General features: G+C 43.5%; 1 protein-coding gene across 14 annotated transcripts in view; it reads right to left on the reverse strand.

Annotated features, from left to right (window-relative positions):
- TSPAN4 (tetraspanin 4) overlaps positions 1 to 16243 on the reverse strand; it is a 474563-nt gene that overhangs the window by 316236 nt on the left and 142084 nt on the right. The gene's annotated exons all lie outside the window — the stretch shown is intronic.

A 16243-nucleotide genomic window follows, 5' to 3' on the forward strand; every position in this document is an offset into this window, starting at 1 on the left:
TGAATGGTTTTCATTTCAAGGTGGGAATGATTGACAAAATGCTCCTACCGTTAATAAAGAATCATTAATTCTGACATTTCTGTGGAAAAAGACATTTTCTATCAAAAAAAAGGCATTTTGGTATAAGAACCTGACCGCTTATTGACAACCCTATGTTCTTGGGAGTGCCCACATGGTGCTGTCTGCTGCGTGAAGACAGCATCATCTACAATGCCTACTACCGAAAGACAGCTTAAAGCCTGAGGTATCAAAAGTCAGTTGAATCTGGAATTCCTCAGGGTATGGCGTCCTGTAGCTGATTTTCACTTTCTCTATATATTGTCTTCTCACTATCTGTGGAGATCCTCAGGGATCACATTTCTCTTCTCTGCATCTCCTGGAGCACCAGAGCAGAAAGAGACTGAATTTTCTTTCTTTCTCTTGACAGAAATACATCTACTCCTGATGGGCTGCATGGTACCAGAATGCTGCACTCTACTATTTGATAAGAAAAGGTAGGAATGATGAGCTTCACAGGCTCCCAAATCCAACACAGCCACCTAAATATGTTTTCCCTTGCACTGCACATCAGCTTGGCATAGAAATGATTTGTGTCAATGCTGTATACAGATTGTTCACAACTAAGATTAGAGCTGAGGCTGGAAAACTCATTACACAAATACTACATTCCAGGAGCTTGAACAGACATGTAGTACCAAGGAGAACAGGACAGTAATGATTGACAAGAAATCACCCAGCTCCACCCTCAAGCAACTCATGTAGCTGAGGTATTCCAGAGAATAAAGCCATATTTGATCTTTTCACATTTCCTCACCAGATATAATTTAGTAACAGGTATACCTAAACTTCCAGAAGCCAGCATCATCCTGAGGAAAACAAAACCTTACATCAGGCTCCTGAAGGTCACAGGACTAGATACAGAAATGAGAATGCAAGGAAGCAAGGATATTACTGCCATCCGCACAGACTCAAGCAGACTTCAGAAAAATGACAGGGGCCTTTTGCAATACATTTAAGCTTCAACATGCAAAACGAGAAAGATTATAAGATGTCAAGATGATTCAATCTGTTGCTTTTGCTTACAAAGAGCAAACCATTTATCTAAAGAACACTTGAGGTTTTTTTGATGTTAGGTGATACTTCAAAGATATTTAAAATAATAAGGCAGGTAAATCCTGCACTACAGCACATGACTTGAGACCTCTGACAGCAGGGACAGATAACACAGATGAGAACAGGGAGGACATTGGTGCAGGACCACACCTGCCCTCCTCTCCAGCCTCCACTGACAACTGAACTATTGTGATTCATTCTCAACAGCAGCAGTGGCAAGGACAAAATTACCAGGAATTCACTGAGCATCTGTCCCACAATACCCAGCACCGCTGCTGGCAACAGGAGTTTTCAGGGAATTTCTCAGATACAAGGCACTGTGAAATGAAGGAGTTGTGATTGTTTCTGCTTGTGCCTGGGGGACACCCTTCTGGCTGGCCTCTGCTCAGCAAGATAAAGATTTCATCCTGCCCCAGCCACTCCAGCTATGCCTGCTTCAGTTGGGCTTTCTTTGCTCTGGGACTAGATACAAGCACTTAAAACACAGAAAATGTCAACCTATGGTTGAGTGCACATTTTTCACTGGCATTACAGTACCACACTGGAGATGAACATGTTCTTTCCTATGGCGATACACAATACACAAATGCTGAGATAAATTAAAGTTAAGGAGGTTTTATCATTTGCCTGGCTTTCATAAAGTTTTTCCAGCTCCAGGCTGGAATTCCAGGTGTAAAAAAAAAAAAAAAAAAAAAAAAAGGAATAGGAAGGAAACAATCTCTGCTAAGAACCACCAAGCCCCTGGTGAGATGATACTCATTTTGGGAATAGAAGACAGGTTCAAGCTGAGATCTGTGAGGAAGACAAGCAGAGACTTGAATGTGGTTCTTTCAGTCCCAGAGAGTGCCCTGGCCAGCCTGCCACTGGCAACATTAGGTGAAAAGGCTGCAGCTCTTTTTCTGTGTGTGAAAATCTTAGAAGTCTTTTTTTTTTTTTTTTAATTTTTTATATATTTTTTTTATTTTATTTAACTTGGGTGCAGAAGAGGCTCTGCAACCTCTTCCTTCTCTCCTGAGGGTCTGGCTGCCCTGTGCTCAAGCCCTAGAATGACACAACCATAAGCTGAGACTAGACTGCTGTGAAACAGCTGTGAGAAAGCTCTGTGAGACATCTCTAGGAGGGCCATTACCCCTTTGCTATGGAGCTGCACTTAAGCTCAAGCCCTTCACACAAGCTTGTGCCTGGACCCGTACCTTGCTGATTCTGACTGCAACACGAGCCTGATCTTGGACCTGCCTCACCTCCGTGCATTGGATCACTGCACTCTTGGCCAGCCCTGGTTACCATCACTGGACTTGCCTGCTCCTCTTGTTCAGGTGCAGTAGGATTTGCCATATTTGTGGTGAGGGCACTGCCCTGCCTGCCTGGTGGTTGCCCTTGGCTCCCAGCGCTCCTCCACTTGTGAAGCAGCCCACGCTTAAGCTTGGAGCCAAGCACCACGGAACCTGGACCTGAAGCTGCCCTGAATCAGAGCTGGCGTTGACCCCAGGCAGTTAAAGCTCTTAGAGGGAGTAGGGGAGAGGCTGCACACTGATGGGGCACTTTGGGCAGTGACACAACCTTGTGAGTTCATTCAAGTTTTCTAAGACTTAAAAGCTTCTTGAGTCAAAAAAAACCCAAACCCAAACCAAAAAAACCCAAACAAAAACACTACAAAAACCAAAACAAACAAAAACCTCCACCATACTCCTTTCCAGCTCTAACTATAATCTGCCATACAACCTTGCAGAAATATAAAAAGCTTTCAGCACAAATCTAATAGCAGCCACGCATACTGCAAGGTGATCCCTTTTCATTTGAGTTGTTCTGTAGCAATATTTCCCAATGCTTTCTTCTTTGCCACAAAATAAATCACTGAAAACTCTGCCCCAAACCCACAACAGTTAAATTACTAACTTACCTTTCTCTATTATCTAAGTTGCATTAATTATGTTCAGCTTAATGGAAGCAATTATTTAATTAGTACGAACTGCTGTTCACCTACATGCTCCTGTAGAAACATTTTGGGTTACACACAGGCCAATTACCTGCTGAATTGCACAGCACCTCATCACAAAGTTATTAAAAGTTCAGCAGAAGACTCCCTAGACAGTACTAGACTTTCGTTTTCAGAAAGCTGTGACGTCAGTGGAGTGAAACTGAGAGGGTTGACGCATACAGCTTTGAAACAGCTGCCCTTACCTTGAATAAGTTTAACTGTTTTAGAAATCAATAAAATATTTCCCACCTCCTCCGCTAGCATTAATACTACGGCTACTACTAATATGGGCATAGTACTGGACAGAATGAGATTCCCACTGTAGTGAGAGCTGACTACCCTCACACATGCACATACACCCGGAGACAGCACTTTCTCTAACAAGTACACAACTAGATGGCATGCACAAAAGACAGGAGGAAGAAGGCTAGCAGAAGTGTCTCTCTTAACCTAAGCTTTAAACTTAAGACACTTCAGATACTCACCTAAAACTCCATAGCATCAGTGTGGACCCAAGTGATTCATTCAAGCTTGTACTGCAGTGTGGCTCTAGTCCTCAACTCCTAGCTTTCTACCTTTCTCAGAAAATCATCTGGCCAACGGCAAACAACCCTTCCTGGAGAAGCAGCTCAGCTGTTCCCATGACAGCACATTCTCTTACCTGTATGCACACACCCCCACTGAGCTTCTCCTGACCAGCCGAGGACAATCAGATGGCATGGGTCAATCACCAGACACCACTGAGGAGGAGTTGGATCATTTCCCTAATAAGCAGGGAGAGCTCAGCTTGAGGTGCCATTGTCTGTAACTAGACAGAGAGTTGAGATGGTGCACTACCAGCCTGGGAGAAAGCCTGAGTCCCAGACCTGGAGGTCTGGAGAGCCTCCAGAGTACAGACACGAGAGCCAGGGACACCTAAACTGTTGCACTGTTTCCCATGAAGAGGGGCAACAAAACCCCTTAATTTCAGGGGGCAGGGAGGAGTACAGAGGTACGTCAAGGCCCATACAGCACTGAAGGCTACAGCAAGTCTGGCAGAGCTCACTGCCTCAGGGCAACCAGAAACAGAGAGCGCCTGGGGAATGGGAGGTCTCTGGGGGGCATGGAAGAGCCAGAAGCATTGGTAATCCATATGTAACTGATCCAGCAGGTCACTGAAAGAGGAATATTTGTTAATGTTGGCCTAGGAATCACTTCCTGAGCAATCCTGAGGGTAATGAGGTCTTATCTATGTGGACACTGAGGACAGTTCAATGAAGTTAATGAATTTTGTTAGGGAATTGCTTTCATTAATGCCTTTAAAAAGAGATTTCTCCTACCCTGGGTAGATAACCATGCGTGGTAGATTTGTGTGGGCAGACAACGTTCAAAAACACCCTCTTGAAAAACACCTATATCATACAAGGGACAGAGAAGACAATGAAAAGCTGAGACCTTATCTGGCTAGAATTCAGACTGCCAGGAAACAGAATGGCCACTCTTAGGGATCATGTAGAATTGGTCAGAAATATGTACTTCAAATGAGCTATCGGCCATGTGGAGATCCCCATGGAAAGGCCAAGATGTTTATCAAATTCCTCCACTGACCTCCAGAGAATTTATAATGAGATCACAAGACACAACCTTTGCAGAACAAATCCACACATGATGCTGGTGCTCCCACCACCCTCCCACAAGGATGGCTCACAGCATACAATGTACAGAGCTGCAACAGGCCCCCTGGGTGACTTGAGCAATCAATAACAAATGAACCCAGGGCTCAGTTTTTGGAGGGCTCGATGTCAGTTTGAAAAAACAAAGTTTAAAAAAGAATTCATACTACTTGCTTTGCAAAGCAACTTCTCACACCTCACTGGTAATTTCTCATTAGCACTTCGCATTTGCTCTCTGGGAGCACATGCTCGTTTTTCAGCGCGCATATGCTGAGTGCAAAGCTAAAAAAAGTCTCAGCCCCAAGGGTCCACGGCCTGACGAGATGACAACACTACTGGACTCCCCAGAGTGAGGAAGCATCAGATAACAGGGAAGAGGATGGGGATCCTGATGAGGAACATCAGAAGTACCAGTCACTGGCCCTCCAGACTTAATCCAACTAATGCACAGCAGGAACACTAAAAGGCTGCTTCTTTTTCCTTTTCTCCTCTTCCCCATAATTAAAATGATTTCTAGGAGTTAGCTGGCCTCCAAGTGTTTGTTTTATACAGTAACTTCTTTACATTCCTAAAATGTACTAAAAATACAGATATATACAAAGCATAAGTGTCATTCTGCACAGAGAGTGCTCAAAAATTAAAATCCTTTTCTTCACCACTGTGAACCCAAAATATTGTCACACCAAGTGTGGTTCTAAAGATGCAGACAAGGTAAGTTGAATAACATACCCTACTGGAGTATAACACTTTAACAAACTACAGATATATCTGACCTCCAGTTAATTGACTAACACATCATTGAAGATCTGGGAAATGAAGACCAGAATGAGGAAATTTCTTCTCTTGTTTCCTATCATCTTCACCAGTGTATCTTCTAACAGTTCCAAGGTTGCATTTTACAGGATACTGAAAAAGGAAAGGCAGCCACTTTGAAATTTATAAGAAGCCAAGGGAACCTACTGAGTGCCACCTTTCTCGTTTCATTCCTCATGCCACTGGCATAAACTGGGTTCACAGTCTGCTCCCTCACTTAACAGCCCTACGTATCTTGCATTCATATATCTCTCCCTATCTACTAGTTTTTAATACCATTTACCAACATTCATTTCTTTTCGGCTGCCTTCCTCCCTCCAGGGTTCTCTCTACAGCCCCAAGGGAACTCAGGAAAATACATATTCTACCATTTCTGTTTATCTTTCCAGGTCCTTAGGATAAGGCACTGCACTCGTCCTTCCCCAGGCTGAAGACCAAGTGGGACACTCTCCATTACAGGCTAAAAAGGCTGCTATTTAAATTTGGATATGTACAGTAATAGAAGTGAATTGCTGGTACCACCAAAGGCACAAAATGAAAGGCTAGTCAAAGCCAAGTTTTTTCCTATACAGGAGTGCTGTACACAGGAATCAGGCCAGAAGGGTTGGTTTTTAAGAGATAATGACAGTATAAAGATGCAAAAGCGTTTTTTCCTGGCAGGTATTTGTTTCTCATTTCCTGAGTTTTCTGTATATGTTCTACAGCATTTAAATCTAGCTGTTGGAGCCTTAAAAGCACAAAGGTACCTAATACAATATTCCAGCTAAACTCTTCTAAGAAATGCCTCAAAGCCATTTGACTGAATGAAGAGGCAGAAACATTTACCATCAAGTGGCCTTCTCAGCTACAGAAATTTGCACCAGAAGCATCAGCGCTCTATTGCTATTTGCAAAAGGTAAGTCTGCCAGGGCTGAAAATAATATTCAGGAGCAATAAAACCTACTGACTGTGGCTCGCAGTGAAGGCAAACTTTTTGGAGAACAACTTCAAGCTATGGTTGAGATGCCAATCCCTGTATGGAACAAGTCAATACTCAGTGTTTGAGAGCAAAGAGGCTCCAAAGAGACGCATCTTTTACAGTGATTTCAACCTTGCTGTCCTTGAAAGCTGGAAAAAAACCCAGCAAAACTGAATTGAAAAGCAAGGTACCAAACCAAAAGAAAACTGAAGCTCAAAAGAGGTGACCATGCGACTTCCTAACATAATCAGGACCTGGAACTCTCTCTCTAGGTGTCATATACATAAGGTAGCACAAAGATGTGAGCAGAAAAAGCAGCATATAAATCTAAGTACAGCGGTATGCAAAACTTGTTACAAGGCTCTTTCTAACCAAGAGGCTAATGTAGACTGGGGTTATGTGACTTGTTTCTATTAAGAAAAGAACGTAAGGACAGACACAGCATTTCTTGGATAATATTTATTCACAAAATAATACTTAGAAAATCTTGTTTCCTCAAATAAAGAAGAAACCAAACAGCAAGAGACAGTTGTTTAGACTCTATCTCAGTGTCAATGTTCTTGTCAACCTGCCCTGTATATCAGTTTGCTGTCATTTTTTTCTGGACCCTTGCTACGAGTAATTCCCTGACTGCCCATAGGCCTTCTTGCCAGTACCAGCTTCAGAGATGCTTCTCATTTTTCCTCCCTCTGACACTCTTTCAAATGCTCATTCCAGCAACAGATCTCAGACTCCAACCAGCTTTGCATAAGGAGCAAGGTGTTGATAAGGCCAGTTCTGCAGAGTGTTCAGCACACCACCATGATGCCATACAAAACACACTTAAACTACTGCAGTAAAGCACATTGAGTCTACTTTCAATAGAAAGGAGGAAAACTGCCAAGTTCCTAAGTAGGTCTCTAATGATAGCAAGACGTAAAATTAAAACTCAGGAAATATGCAGATTATGATCCTGGCCTTTAATGTTACAAACAGTGCTAAAATACTGTGTATCTTCAAAGTATGAAGTCGCTTGAGTATTTAACAGCACTTGAAGAACGGTAAGCTCTATTTTGTTAGAAAAGAATAACATCTTTAATTGAGCTTTTAAAAAGTGACCAGGATTTTACAAGGGTAGATTTCTAGCACTACTTGAATTTAAATATTTTCATGTTATACATCATTAAGCTGAAGCATTCAAAACCAAGGTAGAGAACGAAGCACAGAGAGATAAAGTGATCTGCCCAAGGTCACCTGAAAATTTTTCTGAGAGGCAAGAAGAGAAACTAATTTTTTACCAGAAAGGCAATATTTCCTTCAACACTGTATCTTGGAGTGATTAAGATCATACACAGGTACAAATATGTAAAAACTACGTTCCTTCCTGAAAAAATGCAAGCAGGTATCTTCTGACTTACTCAAGCAAACTATATACTATCCCAAAAGTTGCATGTGCATAAATCAGAATTGAGTCAGTTTAGTACTAAGGCTGTGCTCTGTCCCTAAAACAGCATGCTATCTTGGGTGCAATAAATGTCCCCATTATATTCATAATGAAACTAATCAATTTTGGGATTGTAAAATAACCCTGTCCAGAATTTTGATGAATCACATGACATGTCTTCCAAGGACTCTGTTGTTAAAGATGCCTTTTTTACTGGAATTTCAATAATTAATCATGTTTTGGGGTAGTTTTATTTCTGTGTGGCTTATCCTTTGATGATCTAATTTACATTTATAATAATCTATTCCCTTGTGGATTAATTGCTCATGTTATTTTCTCTATTAATCAGACATCAACATTTGCATTACAGATGACTGTTTGCATTATTTTCATACTACTAAATCCGGCACCATGGTACTAACAATAAATACTTTCTTCAGTTCTAGGGGTGAATTAGTGTCTCGGTGTTTTTAAACAAAGGCATTAGGATCTTACCATTCTTTTGAAGTAGGCTGGTGGTTCTGTGGTATTATCCACATATATTTATTATGTCTAAGAATTTACTTTTCTTCTGCAAACCTTAAATGCACAAGTACTTAGTTTACCCATTGTTATCAAACAAGCCCTAAGCAAAGGACAGAGAGTTATGAATCTGAGGCCATCACAGACTTCTTTCCTAGATACCCATGTCCCTGTAGAATAGAGTTTCACACCTTCCAGCTACTCACTGCAACTCCTTCCTGGATGCTATCACCAGCAGTTGTGCCTGAAAAGTTGTTTTTGTCAAAATTGCTCACTTACATTTAGGAAAAATAAATTATCAGAGCTAGTATAAAACAGTACAAACTGTTGACCTGAGCTAGGCAACCTGACTGTGCCTGGAGCAGATAATACACGCACACACGCACACTGCTCTGTCCACAGACCACATTTTTGGCAGGTGGCTGTGGTCAGTCACCTCCTTCCCGGTGCAGCTTGTGTCCAGTTCTGGACTCTCCAGTTCAAGACAGACAAAGAACTACTGGAGAGAGTCCAGTAGAGGGCTACAAAGATGGTTATGGGACTGAAGCATCTCTCGTATAAGGAAAGGCTGAAAGACCTGGGTCTGTTTAGCCTGGAGAGGAAAAGACATATTTATAATTCAGCCATCATCCTCCACAAAGGCTTTAACCAATTGGCTTGCTTGATTGCAGCACGTTTCACATTCACGGATAACCTGTGCGATAGTGTCTATAGTCTAGTCCACCGATCAATCACGAGCCCATCTATATGTTGCATCCCTTCCTTGACAGCCTATGGTGTCATGGGCTCACTGAGCTATAAATAATTTACAAATGTTGCCAGTCCAGATCCACCTGAGCCACTTCAATCCACCTGCTGGTTGTTTTGATGTTCCTCAGTGGCTCGACTCTCAGGTACGCAGGCTTGCACATGACCTACTTTCACAACCAGCTTCTCTAGCCGGGCAGCAATATCTTGCCACAATGCAGCAGCCCAGATGGGTTTCCCTCTACACTGCCAGTTGTCTGTTTCCAGTGCTGTAACCACCCCCACAGGGCATTTGCCACCATCCATCAGTCAGTACAGAGGCAGAGCATTGGCCACTTTTCTCACTCAGCAATGTCTAAAGCCAGTTGGATGGCTTTCACTTCTGCAAACTGACTCGATTCACCTTCTCCTTCAGCAGCTTCTACAACTTGCCATGTAGGACTCCATACAGCGCCTTCCACCTCCCATGCTTTCCCACAATGCGACAGGACCCATCAGTGAACAGGGCATACGGCTTCTCATTTTCTGGCAGTTTATTATACAGTGGGGTCGCTTCAGCACATGTCACCTCCTCCTCTGGCGACATTCCGAAATCTTTGCCTTCTGGCCAGTCTGTGATCACTTCCAGAATTCCTGGGCAATTGGGGTTTCCTATTTGAGCCCGCTGTGTGACCCACTTACTCCACATAGCATCAGCTACATGATGTGTAGAGGGGACCCTCCCTTTGAACATCCAGCCCAGCACCGGCAGTCGGGGTGCCAGGAGGAGCTGTGTTTCAGTACCAACCACCTCCAAAGCAGCTTGAACCCCTTCATATGCTGCCAATATCTCTTTTTCAGTTGGAGTGCAGCTGGCCTCAGATCCTCTGTATCCCCAACTCCAAAACCCCAGGGGTCGACCAAGGCAGCTATACCAAAACCCCACCGGTACCCTGTTGGGTCCTTGAAATACCCTCTCCTAAGGTAGTCTATGCCCAGGATGCACAGAGCCTCTGGGCCAGTCACAATGCGATGCTTTTCCCAGTCATTCCCAGTTAGACTCACTTCAGCCTCCAGTAGAGTCAACTGTTGGGATCCCCCATCACTCCAGAAATACCGATGGGTTCTGCCCCTTCACGGCTCGATGCCATTAAGGTACACTGCACCGGTGTCCACTAGAGCCTTATACTCTTGCGGATCTGATGTGCCAGGCCATCGGATCTACACAGTCCTATAAACCTGGTTGTCCCTTTCTTCCACCTGTCTGGAGGCAGGGCCCCTCTAATCCTGCTCATCATATTCGCAACTCACTTCTTGCAAAAAGTGACTTAGAAGTCCCTTCCAGAGGATCATAAGTACAACCAGGCCTTCCACTCAGTCTGGGGAACTGCCCACTGGAGACTGGAGTGGCATTTTTCCTAGAAGAATCTCATTTTGTGATTGTTTTGCCTTGCAACTCATGTACTCGTGCCTCTAGGGTTGAGGTATGTTTTCTGTCCCACTTCCTCATGTCCTCTCTGTGGCTGAGCAGGTAAAAACACAGGGTACTTCATGGTGTGTACAATCAATGTCCTCTCTCTTGAGCAGAGGAGCTGAGATACTGGTCCGTACAGGTGGGGAATAGGACATATTCTCTTCCAGTTGCTGGAGCTTCCAGGACAGTTTCTTCACAGCTGAGACAAGGGAGGAAGAGAGACTCTTCGTATTGCCAGAGTCAGTCAGCTACTTTATCCACCGTTGGTGTCTCTTCACCTTCCCAGTCCATTCCCGCCAGTGAGTCGGCATATGACAATGGTGCGCTCTGTACAAACTTCTGCCACATGGGTCATATACATAGGACTTCATCTGGATCTGTGGGTAACTGTGTGCTGTCCAGGTCATAATAAACCATCTCCCACACGGTTAATTCCCTCAGGTTAATACCTCTCTCCATGGTGGTCCACTTGCCTGGATGATATCTCTACCCTCACGCTTGAAAGAAGTCACCTCCAGAGGGAGAGGGCTTGTGTCTTTTTTCCAATTGCTTTGTCAATCCCTCCTTCCCTAGACAGGGATCCCAGCTGCTTGGCTTCTCCCTGCCCTCTAAATTCCAGGCTACTGGCCCCATTATCCCAGCATCGGAGCAGCCAGGTAACAATGTGCATGCCTAGACGGCGGCTGAAATCTTTTCACATATCTCACAGCTCACTTGGACAGGGATCGGGTGATTACCTCCAGTTATGCCTCTTCTTCCTGTTCTCGTGATGGTTCTGTTTAATCGTCATCCCTTACTAAGCGAACTGTTTTTTTCTGTATGTTTTCTTGTGTACAGGGGTGACTGATACCAGTACAGGTTGGTTTTTTGGTTCAGCTGCAGTGCCTGTTGATAGGGTCAGAGTAGCCGCAGTGCCTGTCACCAGGTTGGGGTAGCTGAAGTGTTGGTTGGTCTGTTTTCCCCCTGAGGGTGCTGCCCAATATCAAGCAGTGTTTGGTAGATACTGGCCAGGGCCCAGCACAGCACAGCACAGCAAGTTGTGCCTCTTTAGAATACCCACAGCATTTTTCTTTCAAATATTCTGTCACTTTATCAAGGTCCTGTAGTTGTTCAGGAGTGAAGTTCCAAACCACTGGAGGTGATAAGGTCTTTAGATACCTGCCCATATTCTCCCACATGCCACGTCACCCATGACTATCCAGCCTCAGGGCAGATCTCTGAGTGGTATTCTTAAAACAATTTATTGTAACCCTAACCAAGACCTGAAACACATTCAGGAGACATAGCAGTAAGAGCATGCTGGCTTGAATAGGATATTCAAAATTCTCAAAAGCTGTTGTAACTAGCCTGAAGGAAAAAGGGGAGTTGAAAGAGTGCGAGAAAGTCTCTCCCCCCATCTTCGCCACAGATTGGGTGCAATTATTAATTCTGAGAGATGTTGTCCAAGGTACAGGAATGCCAGCCAAAAAACAGGACACGGCACTAGAGCCAAACTACAATCTATTCAATTCCCAAACAGCATTATTTTCATCTGCACACATAAGGAGGGCTGCTTATGGTGTACTTTTTAGGTACGTAGATGTCTCAAGATGGTCCTCAGTAAGAACACCTTCAAATCAACCAGCTCAGCATAAGGTATCTGCTGCAAAACATGAAGTATTAAAGTACCGGCTGATACAGGCTCAACTCAGCTATAACTGGAAAAGTTACTTCAATAACCCATTCATAGAATGCCCTCATTTTCCAGTCCATGAATATGGCCCCTCCTGTGGCTTGATGGTCTGATTAGTAAAGCTCAGCAACTCTATTCATTTTGGACACAAATAATACTTTCACATCTGCTGGTAGATGTTGTGCAGAAGGCTGCTCATTTCATAACATAAAGCTTTTCATACATATCTCATTCCTTATAGCATATTGTTGGATTCTGTCATTCTCATATTGCATCAGTTCTTCTCCATCTCCTCATACCCTTTAAATTACACTGTTGGTCTTCCATCATATTCCTGGGGTCGCTGAGTAACTGAATTGTAAACATCCTTATTCTCTGCCACAAGAGATGAGGGAGAAAATTGTGCAAGGCAGGTCAGAGTAGCCCACTCTAACAAGAAATGAAAGCCTAGACTTGTACCCAGCTCCGAAACTTGTGCTATTAAGCTGCCATAATGACATACTATATCCCATTAATCTGCAATTACACACTGACAGGTACTGTCAATCTAATACCATATCCATTCAGCAGAACTAAATGTACCATTTCTGTCCCCAACACTGTTCCTATGACTAAAATGCTTCCAAATAAAGTTAAATGTGGGATTTAATGAACCAAGGAAGAGTCCAAATTCTGAATTAAGAAGGAAAGAGATTAGAGCATTTATAGCCTCACCACATCTGTGATTGTAAAGCCTTAGAAAACAAAATGACTCTGCAGGAATATGTGCAAACACAGAAATCATTTGCTAATGTCCATAGTAAACTTGTAGTTTGTTCTCACAAATCCCCCTGGTACCACCAACTTTGTTATCTACGTGTTCACTACAGGTGAGAGAGGTAGTCCTCCTCAGTGCTGTCCTGCCTGAAGTTCCCCTTGGTACCTATTACACCCACCCCCAAAGCACACCACGTTCCCTGACGGTTCACCTTACTGAGTTTGGTGGAACAAGAAAGGTCAACGCTCTATCACGCATCCACAGCTGAGAGACAACAGTGTTTTAACATCACTGGAGTCTTGGGCTGAGACACGAGATAGAGAACAGCACAGTCCAGTGGATGGAAACCAGGCTGATACTCCCCATCTCCTCCCTTCAGAGTGCAGAAAGACATTCCCTTTACACACTCTAGTGCCAGTGAAGTTATTGTCCAGTGGTTGCTGCCTTCTGTCTGCTTGTGGAAGCATTTTTGCAAGGACTGCTGGGTCTGCTTTGGGTAAAATCCATCAGGACAGCTCAGATCGAAAACTGCAAATTGTTTATGATAAACCAATAGATTCGGCTTCCCGCAGACTGCCCTGCTGTCAGGTCCCTGTGGGACTGTCACCAGCCCTGAGAAGCAGCGATGAGTAGTGACATCCTAGCTGACACAGCTGGAGCTTGAAGGGGACATCTGGTAAGAGCTGGAGATGTCATTCCAGGGAAACATGCCTGCTTGAGGGGAAGAGAAGGAGGTGTCCAAGTGCTGTTCTGAGCAGAAATTTTATCAACCAAAAGCATGCAAATGCTTTCTTAAATGCACCATGAGGCTGCAAGCTCTTCCGGACTGTGAGGCTGCCCCACAGGTGAACTCAGGCACAGCATCCAAACTAGTTCTCCATGTACCCTGCAGCCAGTGGTGACAGACATCATCTGAGCATGACCTACCCACCCTTAAAAAAGGCACCTGAAACAGCTGTACTGAAGCACTTTCTGGCCTAGATGCTTTAAGTTTAGATAGCTAGAGACAGATGAGATGAATTCTACTTTGATGAACTGAGCCTTGCCATGATGGGATTCAGCACACAAGGCTGCAGCAAAATATCTACATCCACTGAGTGACTTGAGGTTACCTTCCCAAAACTAGTTTAAAATGTATTACAACATTCAGTTTCAGTGCAACTCAACAACTTGCATAGCTGTTTATGTTTTGAAAGTATTAAAGAATTTTAAAATTGCAAATAAAGAACCACAAACACACAAATGTCCACAATGTTCTTCATAATGTGCCACTTCTGCAGCGTTACACAGCACAGCAGTCATTCCAGAAGAGTATAGGAACACCTAACCATTGTAAATGCTGTTTTTGAAAACTGTCTTCTGTCCTTCCTGCTCTCATACAGCTGGTAACTCTAGGCTCCCGCACCCAGGTGAGAATTGAGTAGAAAATTGTTTCCTGTGACAGGACTGCCACTTTGCCAATAGCACAAACATGGCTACAGGCAAAAGTAACCCCAGTAAATGAGTTTGCTGAGTACACCTGGTTATCTAAACTACTATGTTCCTTCTCTCTTTTAATCAGTTCCAAATCTTAGGACTTTCTTTTTTTTTATCCTCAGTATTCACAGAAAGAACATAAATGCAAGGTGTTTAGGGCTTACAAAAGCACCTGTAATACTTGGCAAGCGAATTTTCACATGCTTGGGATGCATACAACTGTCCGCTCACTTCAAGTGCTGTGGTCAGAGTTCAGCATCTAACAAAGCCCTAACAACTAAGGAAGAACTGGACATATGATGCTGCCAGCCATGGGCATCCAAGTCTGTAGCATCCAAATTTAGCAGCTGTTCAAGAGTGAGTCAGGGAGTTGCTATTTAGGGGGGGTCACAACAACCGGGTCTGGGGAAAGCTGGACACCTTGCATGAGGGAACACTGCCTGCAGCACCAGGTACCTACCTGCAAGGAAAGACTTGTTCAAGAAAGAGATGGCACTGCCGACTGCATAAGGACCATGGCAGCACAGACGCCCAGCTGCCCTGTAGTTGCTCCACTTTACACCAGAGCTAGCCAAGACTTGATGTCTAATCCAAAGTCTTCTCACTTGCAAGCTCCCTTGCCCATCTGCATGGTGGGGAGGGACCCTCTATTCCCCTCCAAACATGCCCTGACTGTACTGACTTGACAGCACAGAGTGGCTGACTGCCAGCAGTCTCACCACAGCAGTTTCTGCTCCCCAGGTACACAACGTTACAGCCACCTACATCCTTGGCCAGCCTCTTTTGGAGTAGTTTGACAAAAAAGACACACACATCTCCACCTGTTTGGTTTTTGTTATAAAAGGAAAGCAAAGGCATTAAATCAAAAGGCCTTGATACTCCTGCAGCTCTCTACGAGATCACACAGCATTGGCTGCTAACAGAGAACATCAAGGAAATTAACACCGTTTGCTTGTTCTCCAGGAAAAGCAATGCTTATAAAGTGTTAAAAGGCAAAATATTTTATTTCTATATACATATACATGTTGAAGCTACATTATATAACAAGCTGCCTGGCTTTTATGTCCTTAAAGAACAAAGGTAGCTACAGCATAGAAAATGAGGATGTGGAGCCCAAAGAGATGTACTTTCTTTCCTTCTCATAGATGTAATTTCATTTCATTTTCATTTTTGTCTCACAAAAAAACCCTAGATCTGCAGTGTTTGGCTGCCAAGGAGGTTTTAAGCCATTCAGGTCTTTCCTAGGTTTTGTAGTCATGGTGAACCATCCCAAGTCAGTTAGTGGCACAGAAATCTGCTAGAAGGAAATTCAAAAGGCATGTTCTCCGATGTGAAAGATTTATAAAAATATCTTTTAAAAAAATCATAATAAAAATATATCTGATGACCATTAGTCCTACTTGAAGCCTATGGAACACATTCTCCTGTATGTGAACCTTAATACTGGAAACTTTAAACTGCCTAATTTACCAGGTATAATGACCTATATAGGAATATGATTTCCTGTAATGGAAAGGAACTGTTAAAATAGCAGAAAGGGCACATTGAGAACCATTCAAGCTAAAACTGGGCAAAATGCAAACTGAAGAAAAGCTGAATAATTTTTTACAAAGAGTAATTAACCACTGCCACAAATTAATAAACCACACAGTACTTTGTCATTTCAAATCCTCAGTGAA

Source organism: Grus americana, chromosome 5 (genome assembly GCF_028858705.1).
Source record: "Grus americana isolate bGruAme1 chromosome 5, bGruAme1.mat, whole genome shotgun sequence".
Taxonomy (NCBI): Eukaryota; Metazoa; Chordata; class Aves; order Gruiformes; family Gruidae; genus Grus; species Grus americana.